The sequence below is a fragment of the Canis aureus genome, chromosome 18 (genome assembly GCF_053574225.1).
Source record: "Canis aureus isolate CA01 chromosome 18, VMU_Caureus_v.1.0, whole genome shotgun sequence".
Classification (NCBI taxonomy): domain Eukaryota; kingdom Metazoa; phylum Chordata; class Mammalia; order Carnivora; family Canidae; genus Canis; species Canis aureus.
Window position 1 is genome coordinate 33382690 of NC_135628.1, and position 17630 is coordinate 33400319.

The 17630-nt window shown below is 36.8% G+C and overlaps 1 long non-coding RNA gene and 1 pseudogene across 11 annotated transcripts in view; both read right to left on the reverse strand.

The window, feature by feature from the left end:
• LOC144288827 (uncharacterized) overlaps positions 1-17630 on the reverse strand; it is a 369517-nt gene that overhangs the window by 215441 nt on the left and 136446 nt on the right. The window lies entirely within an intron of this gene.
• LOC144288444 (methylmalonic aciduria and homocystinuria type D homolog, mitochondrial pseudogene) lies at positions 2624-6032 on the reverse strand (annotated as a pseudogene).

The window sequence follows — 17630 nt, forward strand, 5'->3', positions numbered from 1 at the left end:
TTAAGTCCCAATAGTTCATTTTTGCTTTTGTTTCCCTTGCCTTCATAGATGTATCTTGTAAGAAGTTGCTGTGGCCAAGTTCAAAAAGGGTGTTGCCTGTGTTCTCCTCTAGAATTTTGATGGATTCTTGTCTCACATTTATTTTTTTTATTTTTTAAAGATTTTATTTATTTATTCATGAGAGATACAGAGAGAGAGGAGAGGCAGAGACATAGGCTGAGGGAGAAGCAGGCTCCATGCAGGGAACCTGATGTGGGACTCGATCTTGGGACTCCAGGATCACTCCCTGGGCCGAAGGCAGACGCTCTACCACTGAGCCACCCAAGCATCCCTTGTCTCACATTTAGATCTTTCATCCATTTTGAGTTTATCTTTGTGTATGGTGCAAGAGAGTGGTCTAGTTTCATTCTTCTGCACATGGCTGTCCAATTTTCCCCGCACCATTTATTGAAGAGACTGTCCTTTTTCCAATGGATAGTCTTTCCTGCTTTGTCAAATATTCGTTGACCATAGAGTTGAGGGCCCTTTCTGGGTTCTCTATTCTGTTCCATTGATCTATGTGTCTGTTTTTGTGCCAGTACCACACTGTCTTGATGATCACAGCTTTGTAGTACAACCTGAAACCTGGCATTGTGATCCCCCCAGCTCTGGTTTCTTTTTCAATATTCCCCTGGCTATTCAGGGTCTTTTCTGATTCCACACAAATCTTAAGATGATTTGTTCCAACTTTCTGGAGAAAGTCCATGGTATTTTGATAGGAATTGCATTGAACATGTAAATTGCCCTGGGTAGCATAGACATTTTCACAATATTAATTCTTCAAATCCATGAGCATGGAATCTTTTTCCATCTCTTTTTGTCTTCCTCAATTTCTTTCAGATGTGTTCTGTAGTTTTTAGGGTATAGATCCTTTACCTCTTTGGTTAAGTTTATTCCTAGGTATCTTATGCTTTTGGGTGCAATTGTAAATGGGATTGACTCCTTAATTTCTCTTTCTTCAGTCTCATTTTAGTGTACAGAATTCCCACTGATTTCTATGCACTGATTTTGCATACTGCCACATTGCTGATTTGCTGTATGAGTTCTAGCAATCTTAGGTGGAGTCTTTTGGGTTTTCTATGAACAGTATCATGTCATCTGCGAAGAGGGAGAGTTTGACTTCTTTGCCAATTTGAATGTAGAAATGGCTTTTTAAAATATTAAACTTCACCTTTGTTGTCTCCTTTAGAAAAGTTTTTTGTTGGCATGTGCGCATAAGAGCAACATTTGCCCAATAAATAGAACAATTTAAGACTTATCGGAAATGGATTACAGTTCATGTAGGCTATATAATTTATGGATCCGAACATAGGTCTCCTGTTTCTTCAATGATCTTTAATTTTTACTATGAATTAAGTTTTAAACTGTTAATGACACAATAATGAGGATCAAATATTAAATAATGTTAAATGTCTCATTCTTGGGGACACATAGGTGTAGAAAATATCTCAGATCCATTTAATTTGATTCATATTTTTGAAGTTTATTGATGCAGATTTTTTAATACTACTCTATGTCTGTATTTATACCTCAAAGAAAAATACTACATACAATTTTAAGCAAAACCCCTGCCCCTTTCGCTCTTTCATAACAGAATTATGGAGTAAAGATTTAGCAAAGATAGCCCCATGTGAGGCTTAAGAAATTCCAATTTCTATCACTTAAAATTGTGTTCAAATTCCAAATGTTCTACAGGAGTGCTCAATGTTTCTTCTCAGAGTTTGATAGGAATTCTTCAAACTTTTTTTTTTTTTTTTTACTGTAAAAGTCACAGCAAACATATACAAAACAACAACACTAAACACATTAATGACTGCTGTTCACAAACTTGTGCTATCAGACTACTTGGTTGGGAGTACAACTAGTAACCATTTGCCATTTCTCTACATAGGTCTAAATTTTATAAATACACCTTTTATCTCAAAGGTTGTCAAACTGCAACAGATTTTTATATTTACACCTGAGGTGGTATCGGGACATTAAAAAAAAAAATCAAGCATGACAGAACTTTCACAGTGCTTTCATGCCAACCATGGCTCAGGGAGAACTGTTATGTTCAACTCATTGAGCAGTAGCATAAAATGTAAGCTTAAGTTTTAGTTTTCAGAAATAAGGTATCAGTACTTACTGGTAAGTATTAGTACTTACTACTTTAAGTTACTTCTTAAACACTTTAGTTATAACTTAGTATTTTCCTCTGAGATAAAACAATACTTCTTGAAACTAATTACTGGTTCATTTATTTCTGTGGTCATAGGAATTATTACCTTTTTTTAAAGATTTTATTTATTTATTCATGAGAGACACAGAGAGAGAAAGAGGCAGAGACACAGGCAGAGGGAGAAGCAGGCTCCCCACAAGGACCCCGATGTGGGACTCCATCCCAGGATCAGGATCTAAGCTGAAGGTAAGACGCTCAACCACTGAGCCATCCAGACGTCCCAGAAATTGTTACCTTCTTTAGAATTGGTGTATTTCTGCATAACATCTTTCAAACATGTTCTTATTACTGCATTTTATTAAGGCTTAGTTTTTATTTTTTTAATTTTTTTCATAATCAAATGTGTGATTTATTTTTAGAGAAAAATAAAACTCTAGTTTTTCCAATAAAGGGGAGAAATAACAATATAAGATCATGTCCTGGTTACATGTTAATTACCACATTCTATACAATGTGGATGTGATCAACATGTATTTGATGATAGTATGAATAAACATTTGAGATTTAAAAATCACATACCATTTGCTAACGCTGTAAACTCATAAATGTTGAAATAAATACCCAGAAATAAGTAAATTTTAAAAATTGAAGCTTTTGACAGTGTTTATGGATCAACCCAAATGGTACATATCAATAGTACAGCCAATAAATTGACATTACTGTTGGTTTCCACCTAATTTCTTCGTAATATGACTGTCTGGTGTTGCATTAGTGAAGATACTTCCTACAACCACATGGGTACCCCAGAGCCTATGACGAACCACTTTACAGCAGCCAAGATCATCCACAGAGAATCCTAAATGTCGATAGCGTTCATCTGTTTCAAAGACAGTGTTGTTTGGATATGGTCCAAAAAGTGCCAAACCAGATGATGGGTCAATAAAGTCACCCTAATAGCCTTCACCTCGAAAAGCATAGCAAATTTCCTTAGCTCCGTTAATGAACTTTTCTAAAAGCATTTCTCTTTCATTTTCTACCTCTTCGCTCCAAACAGTTTAGTTTTCTGTGTCATAGTGAGAATCATTAGTTTGTTGGTGGCTCCTTCTGGAAAAAGGGACAACAGGGACTCAAAATCTCTTCGCGGCAATTCTGGACACGTTTGGATCGCACACTCTACTTTGGCATTTTCAAAGTAAGTTTCTGCACTGCTGATTTCTTGTTCACCGGGTGCATTACTGCCCTACCCGCAATCCATTCCCACTCTGTGCCATCACAAACTCGTGTCTCTCACTTGGTAAAGGTTCTGCCAGAACATCAGGTAAAGTTTTATGAAGCTGGCTTTTCTTTTGTGATGTAGTCCCATTGAGATGACAGTCAAAACCTATGTTCCCAGGAAGCTGGAATCTCTGATCCTGAGGTCCAAATGGTCCCACAGTTTCATCAGGCCCTACTGTTCGAGAGCATCTATCTGGAGGTGCAGTGGCCACATGAGACTCATCAGAACCTGAAGATCCTGCAGTTGAAAAGGCTTTGGGACTGACAACCCTTTTAACTAAAGAGCAAAATCCTGGGAAATAGGAAACCAGTCTGGCTCTATCACAGAGCACGGTGGCCCTTTCCAGCGGGGAGGGCGGACGCCAGGGATCGTCCCTTCCATGAAGCTCTACCCCGAGCGCGGGGCCCCCAGACGGGCGCGTTCGGGGGGACCCACATGGGGGAACCGTCCGTCCCGGCCCCGCGCTCCTCCGCCGTCGGGCTTAGTTTCTAAAACGTGGACTTTTCTGAAGTATTTATGAGCATGGAGTTTCAGAAGTTACTTTAACAAGCCATAGGTCGGGCAGCCCGGGTGGCTCAGCGGTTTAGCGCCGCCTTCAGCCCGGGGCGTGACCCGGGGGTCCCGGGATCGAGTCCCGCATCGGGCTCCGTGCGTGGAGCCTGCTTCTCCCTCTGCCGTGTCTCTGCCTCTCTCTCATGAATAAATAAATAAAACCTTTAAAAAAAATAAAACCGGGATCCCTGGGTGGCGCAGCGGTTTGGCGCCTGCCTTTGGCCCAGGGCGCGATCCTGGAGACCCGGGATCGAGTCCAACGTCGGGCTCCCGGTGCATGGAGCCTGCTTCTCCCTCGGCCTGTGTCTCTGCCTCTCTCTCTCTCTCTCTGTGACTATCATAAATAAATAAAAATTGAAAAAAAAAATTAAAAAAATAAAACCAAGCTATAAGTCATTGGTTATCTGCTAGTTCAAATGTATCACGTGAAAATAAGATATCACGGTTGTTTTCTGATAAAGAAGCACTTCCTACGTTAGCTAAATCTCTCTTGCTACAATATAGTCATATTAGCCTCATTATCTTGCTAAAAATTTTATCATGTGTAAGATTTTGTCTTATAAAATTTAATTCAATGTTACCATGACTTTGACTTTTAAAGTATTTTTAATTAAAAAAAAAAAAACTTCCGAATTGAATATGCAAGACAATTTTCATTAAAACATTTTGAAAAAAAAAAAAAAAAAAAAACATTTTGAACATCCAGGCACCTGGGTGGCTCAGTCGGTTAAGCATCTGCCTTTGGCTCAGGCCATGATCCCCAGTCCTAGGATCCAGCCCTGCATCAGGCTTCCTGCTCATGGGGAGCCTGTTTCTCCCTCTGCCTCTGTGCTCTCTCACTTCTCACTCTCAAATAAAAAAATAAAATATTTAAATAAATAAACAAATAAATATATAAATTTTTAAGTAAAATAAAATCAAGAACAAATAAAACTCAGACTAGAAACAAAAAATTTTTTTATTAAAAACCCTTTTGAATATCTATTAAATGTAGCTGTCATTCCAGATCTAATTTTTCCTCACTACTGAGACAAGGACAAGGCCTCTGTGTTCCTAATGAGGGTCTCATTTATGTTGAGGCATTCCTTTCTTGCACGTGGGAACAGGCATAATTTTTGTCTATATGAGCACCAGACACTGTTACCTATAGCTCTTTGGTGTGATCTTTATCACCCACTGGCATCCAATAGTTTTCTTACATGTTTGCTGCTCACAGATTCAGACCTTTTGTCAGACCTTTTGTCAGGCTGTTTATATATATATATATATGATTTTGAAATACACAGATTCTAAAGACCATCCTTGAAGATTGTCATCCTTGTATTTTCCCTGTTTCTTACATAGTCTTAACACTTGCCTTTAACCTACAAAGCACAGTTACTTTATTCTATGAGAGCAAGAAAAATTGTTCTATTTCAAATAATGTTATAGCAACTGATTCAGTAGGAGTGATACAAAATCTAATCATGCTTTTAAATTTGAGTGCATTATCTCTTTAAATTACATGTTAATTTAGTTTGTTTGACATTATAAAAATGATTAAAAGACTTAAGCCTGGTATGAAAACAAAAGGTCACTTGATTCATTAGCTTGAAAACTAGTGTTAACAATGACTTATAGTTTAGATCATCTCTCACCCAGCCTTCCTAGTCTATGCAAAGATTTTTGTGAATTTTTAAGAGTCAAGATGACTCCTTTCAAGTTTAATATTGGGTACCTGTGGCCCTAAGTTTATTATATTCTGGATTTCATACATTAATTAAATTGATTGTGACAGTAGTGTTAGTTGATTCTCATCATGTCAGTTGAAATCTGGATGTACTGTCTTGGACAAAAAGATGTGATTTTGCAACAAATAGGTTTTCCCCCACTACTTTCTAAATCTGAGGATGGCACATGATCTTACACTTCCTTTATATCAAGGCCTTTTATAATAGACTCACAATAACATCCGTTGATGTTGATAAATGCACGAAAAGCTTTTTCTGCAAAGGAATCCACCATGTATGTTTACTGCAGAACTTAGTTCTGGAAGTGGGCAATCCACTTGTATGCCAAATGGACTTTAATTTGTTTTGTATGTTTAGCACTCAACAGCATTTTCACAGAAGGCAAGAAGTAACTTGTATTTTTTGGTCCTCACAAAAACCATCTAAGTGCTGGTATTATTGTAACTTAGAGGAGAGAAAACGGAGGTGGGGGATTGCCTAAACCACAACATCAGATGCCAAGTGATGAGAAGAGGCTAGAACCCTGCCATTCTAATGTCATTCTAATGTCATTAGTACTGCAGCACACAGAGCTGCTACTCAAGAGTAACAAAGACTTCGCCCCAATTTCAAATATATTTTGTGGAAGCTTTTGGTCTCCCCTTAGATATGTGTGCTATTAATAACTGTAACAATACTGTGGCATTAAGGTCCAGAGTAGTCAACCTTAAAAGCATGGATACTGAAAAACAATTTAAGACCCATGTGATTTTCAGATCTAGCCCTATTCTTAAAACACACTTATTTCTATAATATCTATATATTGAGGCATTTCGAAAAACATTTTAATAGAAGCCTTCAAACTTGCAAAATATAACAAAGGCCTTTTATGCTTAACTAGAATAAAATGACAACTTTTTTATACCACATTTGAAATGCAATCCATTCCAATTTTTTTCCTCCTGAGGTTCACCCTGTATAGCTTTCTTAAAAATTTAAAATCTTCTTACCACTAATGCTTATGTACATGTATTCTTATGTAATAAATTCATTTTTTCAGACTAGTCATTATGTAACTTGCAACAGCCTATTTTTTAAGTATTTTTGTCTCCAAGGTAATATTTACATAAAGAACATTATTTCCTGTACTCTACCCAACAATGAATAAGAGTTCTTTAAAAATGATTTTTTAAAAAAAGAGGGGGAGAAAAAAGGCTACTAAGGAGGCAATCGAAACTCAGATAGTTTGCTGTCTCACATTGCATCTGTTCTTCTCCTGCCACTGACGTTAACATAATCCCGGTTTACTAAATTGTACGCAGGCCAGTCTTCACATCTTCACTGCTTCCATATAGTTACATGGTACCGACTCCTTATGTGACTCAGGATTCCTTCTATCTTTTCACTATTACCTGATAATCATTATCTAAGTTAGCACTGCAAATCCAACATTATCTGGGCTTATGCTATCTTTTTTTTTTTTTTAAGATTTTATTTATTTATTCATGACAGACACACAGAGAGAGAGGCAGAGACACAGGCAGAGGGAGAAGCAGGCTCCATGCAGGGAGCCCGACGTGGGACTCGATCCTGGGTCTCTAGGATCACACCCCGGGCTGAAGGTGGCACTAAACCGCTGGGCCACAGAGGCTGCCCTTATGCTATCATTTTAACTTTACATCCTGATCCTTTACTTTTGGGTCCTTAGAAGTTTAGTCAAACTGCAACATGCTTCCCATCCCTATGCTTTAAATAGGACTTGTCGACTATCCAGGCTGTGCTTTCTCCAGGCTTGAATGTGGTAATCCTGTTCTTCCCGAAAGGGCTCTTCCCTAGGATGCCCTCCTATCCTGGCCTCCCACAGATACACTAGCTGGAGTAAGGTGGGGGTGAAAAAGAACAAATGAAACTAGTATTTGTTGAGTAAGAAATATTGAAGGCATAATGCTAAACTCCAGGATATCCATATATTAATTCAGATAAAAAAATTACCTTCTAGGTTTTTTAATTCTTTTTATTTTCATGTTTTCATCCTGTCTAATTCGTCTTTATGAGCAAAATTATGGGTCTGACTTTCAAGAGTGAATTTAGTTCATGCTGCTCTTTACAACCTTGGCCAAATTTCTAGGCAGTCCATCATTTCCACATTTGAACTCTATACCTTTACCTGCCTCTACTAGAGTTTTTAATCATAGTGCAGCATAATTCTACTTCCTGAATGCTTCAAGGAAGAGCTATAAATACTATAAATGCTCAACTGACATTAACCTGACCAAGACTGTAAAATGTAAATATTTCCATTACTCTCCTTCTAGATCTGAAATAACTTCAAACCAGATAAGTAATCTTAAACAAGTTCTTAACCTAGCTTGCTAGCCCAGTTTGTTCATCTCTGAATTCTGTGCCCTTTTAACATATTGGTAAATAGAGCCCTAGATTTGTAAGAGTTGATAGAATCACTGTGGTTGGGCTCAGGTGCCCACCAGTGACCATACAGGATTTTTTTTTTTTTTTAGATTTTATTTATTCGTTCATGAGAGAGGCAGAGACATAGGCAGAGAGAGAAGCAGGCTCCCCACAGGGAGCCCGATATGGGACTTGATCCCAGGATGCAGCAATAATGACATGAGCCAAAGGCTCAACCAGTGAACCACCCAGGTGCCCACCATATAGGATTTTTACTAACCTCTGCAATACATGATGAGCCTGGCAGACACTGCCCAGCTGATGCTCATGCTAGATCTGAATGAGCCAACCCTTCCTCCTGTATCCACATCACACTTTTCACTTTGTCGAAAGGGATTGAATTGTTAACCAGTATACTTTTCTTCATCTTTTATTATATTGGCTTAATCTAAGAAGAGTACAGAAAAAAACTGAAAAGGAATAAAAGTTGTCTTATTTCTCTCTTTTTAAAGGTTATTAAGTGGGCAGCCCAGGTGGCTCAGTGGTGCAGCGCTGCCTTCAGCCCAGGGCCTGATCCTGGAGATCCAGCATTGAGTCCCGCATTGGGCTCCCTGCATGGAGCCTGCTTCTCCCTCTGCCTGTCTCTGAACCTCTCTCTCTCTCCCTCTCTGTGTCTCTTATAATAAATATTTTTAAAAATAAATAAAAATAAAAGGTTATTAAGTCTATAAAGATTAATAAATTCTTTTATAAAGAACTTAAATACACTGGGTAAAAGCTCCAACTACAAGTTTTCTTAATATCAGAGTAATATTGTCCTAATCTTCTAATATTTACAGAAAACCTACTGAAGTCATGGGAGCAGTGGATTACATATTTCAAAGTCATTTAAAAAATACAGCTAAGCTGGGAAATAGTCTTAGGGACAGTCTCCAAATAGGGAATCCATTTAGTCCCAGGAGAGAAGACGTAGAAGAGTGAGTCACAAAAGTGGAGTGCCTTGTATAAGAAGTACTAAATCCGCTGAGTGTGGCTGCAAACTAACCCTCTCTATCTGACCATAAGAATATGCATGTTTATTGTTTTGTTCGTTCATAAGTGTATCTTAGTGATTTTCTATCATTTACTTTAGTAAATCCATCCCATGAATAATCTGTTGCAGCCCAGAAGGAAAGGAATAATTTTTGTTCCCTGAGTGCAGTGGGGCTCAGGTTAGCCATTCAAGACGTACGAGGGGTTGCAGAGGTGAAAGCCTCACACCTCAATCTGCCACAGCATTTTACGGGGAGCTAAGCAGCAGGAACACGAGAGCATGTGCTTCATTATAGGGTAAAAGAGCATCACTGGAATTTGTTAGTATATTAAGTTTTTATTACTGTAAATATTTGCCCTTATGCATCTCATTGATTTCAATTCCTCAAAACCCAGAGAAACTTAAGTGGATATTTTAGGAGTAAATATATGCTTCAAGATTGCAGTATTCATTTCAAAAGTGACTATAGAGGCATATAACTGTCGTGAATTTACATAGAGGCTCCCCAAGTAGAGGGCATGAGTTCAAAGTTAAAACAGAGGACTTTTCATGTAAAAAAAAAAAAAACTTGTTTTAAAAGAGAAAAATTTTCAGGAAGATGAATTATAGTCCCAGTGAGTGTTGTTTAGTAGAATATTTATATTTCCAATGTATCTATCATAACTGGCTTCATTTTCTGTGTTATTTTGACTAATAAGCTACTAATAAAAATATTAAAAATTTATGACTAAAATAGAATTTAGTCTGCTTCCTGAATTAATCAGAACAAAACCCCATTGGACATTAAGTATTTTACGGGCAAAAACTATGTTATATATTTTTATTTCTCCTTCATTTATCATAGCTCCTAACACGTAAGAGCACTTAAATGTTTGCTGGGGGAAAAAAGTCATAGAAATAAAAGAGAAACAGATTGTAATTTGATTTGATCTGTATCTCAAAAAGTGTTCTACATGAAGGAGAATGGTTGATGGAGCAAGAAGCAGAATTGTTGGAAAGGGACCTACCTGGAAGCCCAGTCTGAGTAGCCTGTATAAAAATCCTTTTTTGGATGCTGAAAAAGAAAAAGGTGCTTCTCTCCATATTTCAGGTGAAAGGTTGCACCTGAACTCAATTTCTCAAGGGATCAAAAACTCCCTCCTGCCAGGGTGAGAGCCATAACATCCTACTGATCTAAAAACCTCTGGTTCTGGGCAGCTGCCATCTCTGGAAGACTTACTAAGCAGCTGGGAACCCAAATAGAAAGCCTTGTGCTTTATCTCTTGGACAGGTTAGTTCTGGGACCCTAAAAAAGGACAAAAGCTACAGTGGGGCATGTCTGTTCACCAGAATACATACCCATGCAACTGCACCGCATCTTCTGCATGGCTCTCAACAGCACAATGGGAAGATCAAGGAAACATATGCCTTGCCTTCTCTCTATGGGAGCCCGACGTGGGACTTGATCCCAGGATGCAGAAATAATTACCTGAGCCAAAGGCTCAACTACTGAGCTCAACCCTTCCCCAGTAAAGCTTACTTCTTGGCCTATACCATATTATAATGTGTAATTATTTTCCAAGTCCTGAGGCATAACTGACATATACCTAAAGGGACAGAATCATAGGTCATCTCAGTGCAACTCAAAGTTTATTGAACATTCACTACATGCAGAGCTCTGGCTAAACAATATTGTTAATATCACCATTAGGACTTCGTAAATTATAATCTAGTTGTGGAAAACTTTGAAAATCAAATAATTAAGCCAAGTAAAGTTCATTTCAGAAGTAAAATGGGGCAAAGAGTAGCTGATTATAAATAATTGAAGTAAGATCTTTTCAAAGGCTTTGCTAAAATATGGATTTGACTTAAGCATTGAATAATCAAGAGGGACTTCAATTAGGTAAAAGTATTCCAGGAGTTATGAACAACCTGAGCAGAAGCACAGGAAAAAAAAAAAAAAAGTTCCCAGAATAGTCAGATATTCTATGTGACTATAAATGAAAGTTTCTGGAATGTCAAGAAGCTAAAAGCACAGATTAGGATTATATATGTTTATGTATAAGAGAATTAGGTTTCATTTAAATAGTGCTTTTGCATTTTCTAAGGAAACACAGAGAAAGATTAATCTTTTTCTCCTTGCATGATACATAGGTCCTTCCTAAAATATTCCAGGTTTAGGTTAATGGAACAGTAATCATCAGTACCATATGACTCATTACAAATTATTCCACCAAATCCTAATAAAATCATCTCTTTGGAGGCAAGATAGATGCCAGTATATAGGGTCACTGAACTTCAACTCTTAAATAACTATAGCCCATGGAAGTTTAAATCTGTATAAAGTTTCTTGAAAGCAACCTAACATGTATAAAAATGAATTAAAATGCTCACAGCTCTGACCTCCTAGTTCCAAATCCAGAAATTTATCCTAAAATATGTAAGGGTAATTTTACAGAGCTATTTATTACAAGAATAGAAACAATCAAAATCACACATTAGAAAGTGGTTTTAAAATAGCATGATATATCCATACCACTATCATACATCCATATAAAAATTACTTTTGAATAATACTTAATGACCTAAGTGTTCATAACACAGAAGGATAAAAATCTGAGTTTTTAAGTCTACTTATTAAATAGAAGGAGAAAAGGAAATAAGGACAAGAAGCAAGGACCAGACACATGTCAATAAAAGGACGACTATAATACTCAAAGTTTAAAATTATCTCTGGGCTATTTGATCACATAATGATTTCTATTTTTTGCCTATGAGGTATGAAGAACTGCCACTTACATTTCTTCTTACAGAAGTAGTATGGTTCTATCAAGGGCAATAATATTGGAGATTTAGGATATTAATGAGCTTTAGCTAAGGAAGATAAACCCTTCAAGATATGTTCCAAATAGAGGTTATGACCCTGTTTTTAAAGTAGATATGAGACCATGTAAAGAATGTTGACATCCCCAGGCATCTTCATTGTCTCCCTTTTCTTATAAAAGAGGACTATATAACATAAAAAATTATTTTAATTTCAGGGAAAAATATTAATTATCCATTCTAACCTAGCTGCTTCTTTCTCTGGACAGTAATCATGGTGGAAAACTAAAAGTCTTAAAAAATTGAATGGTGAGCAGACTTATGAAAGATAGGAGGAAAAATGTCTTTCTCAAAGAATATAAAAATTAGTGAAAGGGAATAAAGGGAAAGGAGAGAAAATGAGTGAAAATATCAGTGAGGGTGACAAAACATGAGAGACACCTAACTCTGGGAAATGAACAAGGGGTAGTGGAAGGGGAAGTGGGCGGGGGGTTGGGGTGACTGGGTGATGGGCACTGAGAGGGGCACTTGGCGGGATGAGCACTGGGTGTTATGATATATGTTGGCAAATTGAACTCCAATTAAAAAAAAAGAAAATGAAATCAAAGATTGATTTTTCTTCTCCACTGGCTTGGTCAAAGAGCTTACCAGTTAGCCTCAAATAATGTACTTTATTCCTTTATGTAACAAATGCCACTTCACACAAGAACACCAACTTTGCCTTTTTTTATCTCTTGATGAAATTTGATGGCTTCCCTATGCCTAGCAGACTCACAAATTATCTCTTTGGAGATTTGCCAGAAAACTGTATAGTTCTGGGATTTTGACTTTTTAATTAGGTATACAACATTGAGAATGGATTGTAAATCACACCAAAATCACTTTCCTTTTAGGGACTTCTGTTTTCCTGTCACTCACGTTTGAGTGGGTCAAAGCAAAATCTGTCACACATAGGACCATTTTGCCTGAGCCCTTATATTTAGGAAAGGGTTTAAATATTGATTTTGGGGATTATTCCCAAATGAATTTATAACTAATTGTGTTTATATAAGCATTACAAATGTTGCTCTTATTAAAAACATTTGGTTAGGGCAGCCCGGGTGGCTCAGCGGTTTGGCGCTGCCTTCAGCCCAGGGCCTGATCCTGGGGACCTGGGATCGAGTCCCACATCAGGCTCCCTGCATGGAGCCTGCTTCTCCCTCTGCCTGTGTCTCTGCCTCTCTCTCTGTGTGTGTCTCTCATGAATAAATAAATAAAATATTTTTTTTAAAAAATTGGTTATCAATGTATATGGTGTGGGAATATTATTTTCACATTACTCATTATATGTATTATACCTCAGTAATTTTTTGGGAGTATGATTGTACCCCCATTTTAGGCAACATCTAGGGTAGCATCAGCTTCTCATCTCACAAAAGTAAGGTCATAGCTTCTCCAGCCAGGGTGCAGAATCATCAATCCATGACCTTTCTACTTCAAAATAGTATTTGTCAAAGTCCTGAAGGAGACAATGAGATGAAAGGAAGCAACATCTGCCTAAATTATGTATTTGAGAAAAATGAATGGTGATGTTAAGAGCTAGCTTTCCTACCCTTAACTGAAGAATCCAAAAGTTGGGAAGAAGTAAGGAAGAAGCCAGAGAATAAGAGCTTATGTGTACATGCCTCTCTAAAGCAGGCCTGCGCACTTCTCTACTCTCCAGGATTATGCCCAGAGGGAAAGGAAATGGACAATAAAACATGGACAGTTTCATATCGTATTCCTTAAAAATTTGGATACTCCAATCAGTGCCTGATATCTTTTTGGAAACCTGGAAAGTGACACCATGGGAAATGTTCCCTGTGTCATATTGGAATAACAGCAATAGAGCAAAAAATGGCTCAAAACGTCATCCAAGCTAATGGATGGCCCAGGGAAGCCCAGAATCTTCTGTACCTTTTGGAGGAGGAGGAGAATCAGCTAAACCTTCCATGTGTTTCTTGAAAGGGCAAGATCAGTAGATTCCAAGTTATTTCGAGGTCACAACTCGGAAAAGAAGTCTGAGGAAATGAACATGGACTATAGTCAGAAGCTCAGGTGAAATCAAGTCCATCTCTATATATGCCAGCTCGAAGGAGGCTGACACCAGAGAACAAGATGAACACCAAACACTTCATTACACCAATTGGACAGAAGGAATTTTCCCCAAAACAAAGAGTAAGATGCAATCAAAACATAGGAGAATTGGCTACATTTTCTGCCTAAATGTATAAAAGAAACTTGAAATGGGAATTAAAGGAAGCTATAGAAAAATAAAAGTTGCTTTTTGTACATCCACGTTTGTAGAATGACTAAGACAAGAAATTGACCAAGACCATGTTTTGTCATCAAATATAAACTAGGCCTCACATAGAGACAGAGTTAAAGAATGAGCTTTTTTCTATACACAAGCTTATAGTTTGACAAATTTATACCATTATATTTTAAGTTATCCACAATTTTTATGACCCTGTTTTGCCATTGCTGATGGTCCTAGACTGTAAAAAGGGCCATGATATCAAGGTAGCATGGCCCCATTCTATATCTGTATTGAAAATTTCTTGCTCAGAGTTTAACTGCTAGTATCTCATAGAATCTGTTGTTATCAACATAGCATTACCTAGTAACTAGAATGGAATCTTGATAAAAAGGAACAGCTACAACATTGGGATGAAAAGACACAATGTTACTTTTTTTCAGTACCAGACCTGGTAAGCAATAGACTACAGGTTCCATGGCAGACCTAAATCAGACTAAAGGACTAAAATCAAGTCTAAACAGAAAACTCTCATTAGGCTGTGATTCCACTTAAGAATTTAACCAGTGAATAGTGACCAAGAGTCCTGGTGCTAAATAACTTTCCATAACTTAAGTTCCTAAAATGTAGCTTTGCAGAACATCTCTGTATCTAGATTGAGTTTAGGAACTTAAAACTTCTGTTTTGCTCCATCAACTGCTTCAAGAAATACAGTTTGGGAGATATCTTACATAACCTTTCCATTTGTATACTTTTCTACAAATTCTCCAGTTAAATGAACTGCTTTAATGGACTACTGCTATGTTGGTTTATGTGTCTCAAGTTTTCCTGCCATCACTCTTTGTAACAAAATATAAGACGATAAATTAACTGCAAACCTTCTTGCTAGAATGGCCCATAGTTCTGTAATTTTCAATTATTTAGACTGACTTTTCCTTATTGATTGTTGTTTGAGGAGGCAAAGCCTCATTCCCTACTGGTCTTTGTACTACTGCACATTACGGAACCACCCCAACCATTCACCTTCCATGGAACAAAGGAGGATGTGCAATTGGTAATCTTTCAACACTCACCTCCACTGTCCCTCTAGGAACATTAATACCATGGTTTCCACATCTGGATGCTTGATTCCCTTTAGCCTTGAGCTACTTCCTATATAGATATCAGATTTGACTGTGCCACTGCAGTGGAAATATTGTTCAATCGATTCTTGAACTGATTTCAGTTGATGGTGTTGCAAGTAAAAATGCATGATTTACATGGATCAGAGTCTTGAAACATTTATAGATTGGGTAGGCAACAGAGACTTTTGAATAAATAAGGTATTACTGACATGCCTCAAAATGGATGGTATTTATGCAACACTTTTTTTTCCTCCAAGACATTACTCTTACTGTCATCCTGGCCATATTTAATAGTATATTAGACAATTCTTTACAAAAGGTTAAAAAATACATGAGTCATTATTGAGTATAGTGAAACTGTAATAATGGAGCATAGCAACTATTTTGCTGGATTTCTGTCTGAAATCTCTATGGATTTTGTACAACTCAAAGGACAAAATTTCTCAATCATGGTAAGCCCATCTTAAAATGGCTCCCAGGAACTTTGTTTCACCTCAATTTTTAACAAAATTCTATAGTAGATATTTCAATATCCATATTCTAGTCATTTATATTTCAGATAATGGCTGACATTTGTCTCCACTAAACTAATATGGAAAGCTATATTGTCCAGGATGTCACTATCAAATCTCAAGGAAATGAGTAGGTTGAAACTAACAATCCAGCAAGACCTGCTAGAACACCTTATTATACCCTTTTTAGACCAGATTGTCCTGTGCTCCAACTACTTCTTTGAAAATTTTAAGCATTTTAAATTTAAAACATAACAAAATATGTTTTCATTACTGTTCTTTCTAGTTAGAAGTCTTCACTCATTTTTATGGTAAGTAACTGGACTTAAGTCAGCTTTAGCCGAGTATAATTTCTGTTATAAAATCTGTGTTAATGAAGATCCAGAAGGCCAATCATGGCATAACTAATTTTATCAATTTGGAAAATTTTCATGAAATGATCTGAAACAGTCAACCCTAGATCTTTCTAGACTGAGAAAGAAGCCATAATGTTATCACAACTGTTGACTTTGTCACCAGGGATCTTTACGTATTTTCATACAGTAGGAATAACCCTCTATAGATTAGAAAGGTATATCTGTTCAATCATATCTACGCAGTAGGAAATCAAGTTCTTACATAAAATATTTTGTTCTCTATTAACATGTTAATACTGCAAAGTTATAAAGAATAAAACTTTAAAGAGCTAAACTAAGATGTCATGAATAACCTTTTTTCTATATACGTGTCATTATGCAACTATTTGTTAATGAGACAGATGTATGTGTCACACACACACTTCTCACACTGGCTATAGAAATATTCTTTTACCATTAACGGGACCTTCCATTATTATGTACTATATATTCACATATATGTAGAAATTTAGCTTTTTAAAGTTTTGAGAGTTTTAGTCACATGTGGCACAGATTTCCCATTACGAAGTAAGTTTATTTCCTATTGACTGTTATCAATTGGGATCAGGATAGAAAGAAGAGAATTAGTATGTATCCTTTTTAAAGTCCCATTTGGGGATTAAATAAAATTGAACAGATTTTAATGAACCTGAGCATTATTGAAATGTTTGTTATTTTGAGGAATACTTTATTAAAAATAACTTTGTAGTTTTCTCATCCAGAAAAATCAAAGAATGACATTTCATAATATACTACTTCCTGACATTAAAGGTTTTATGTTAAGCCTTAGTCTTTGGAGTCTTCCAGTTATCATGTTTCAACATATTGTATTGGTTGACATTTAAAGAGTCTGCAAGCTCATGTGGCATTTTAGTCCTGACTGTCATTACTGTTGCCTTACAACAGATTTTCCTCAGGAATGAAACCCAGTGACCCAACTAATACCACCAAAAGAGTGTGAACATATTAAGTCCAAGTAAATCTAATAAACTATAGTGGTAATCCCTTAAAATATTTTGCTTCCTAGAAATCTTTTGTTCCTAATGATGTAGGTTTAGTAGAAGATCATCCAGAATCATTTTCAGTAGGATTGTTCCAAAGAAATCTTTTCTAATTAAAGCCACCTAAAACTAAACTCTCTCTCCCCTCTTGGGATAGTTTAATAACTAAGTTTTTTCGCTTGAGAATAATAAAGAAACATTAAGGATGTGATCTTATTAGTCGACATCACCTTTCTAAACTCCCTTCACTTCATTATCTGGTTTACCCACACCCATGTTTTTCTGGAGATTTTATACTTGACTCTTTCCCTAGCTCCATCCCCAGTATTCTTTGTTATGCCCCAC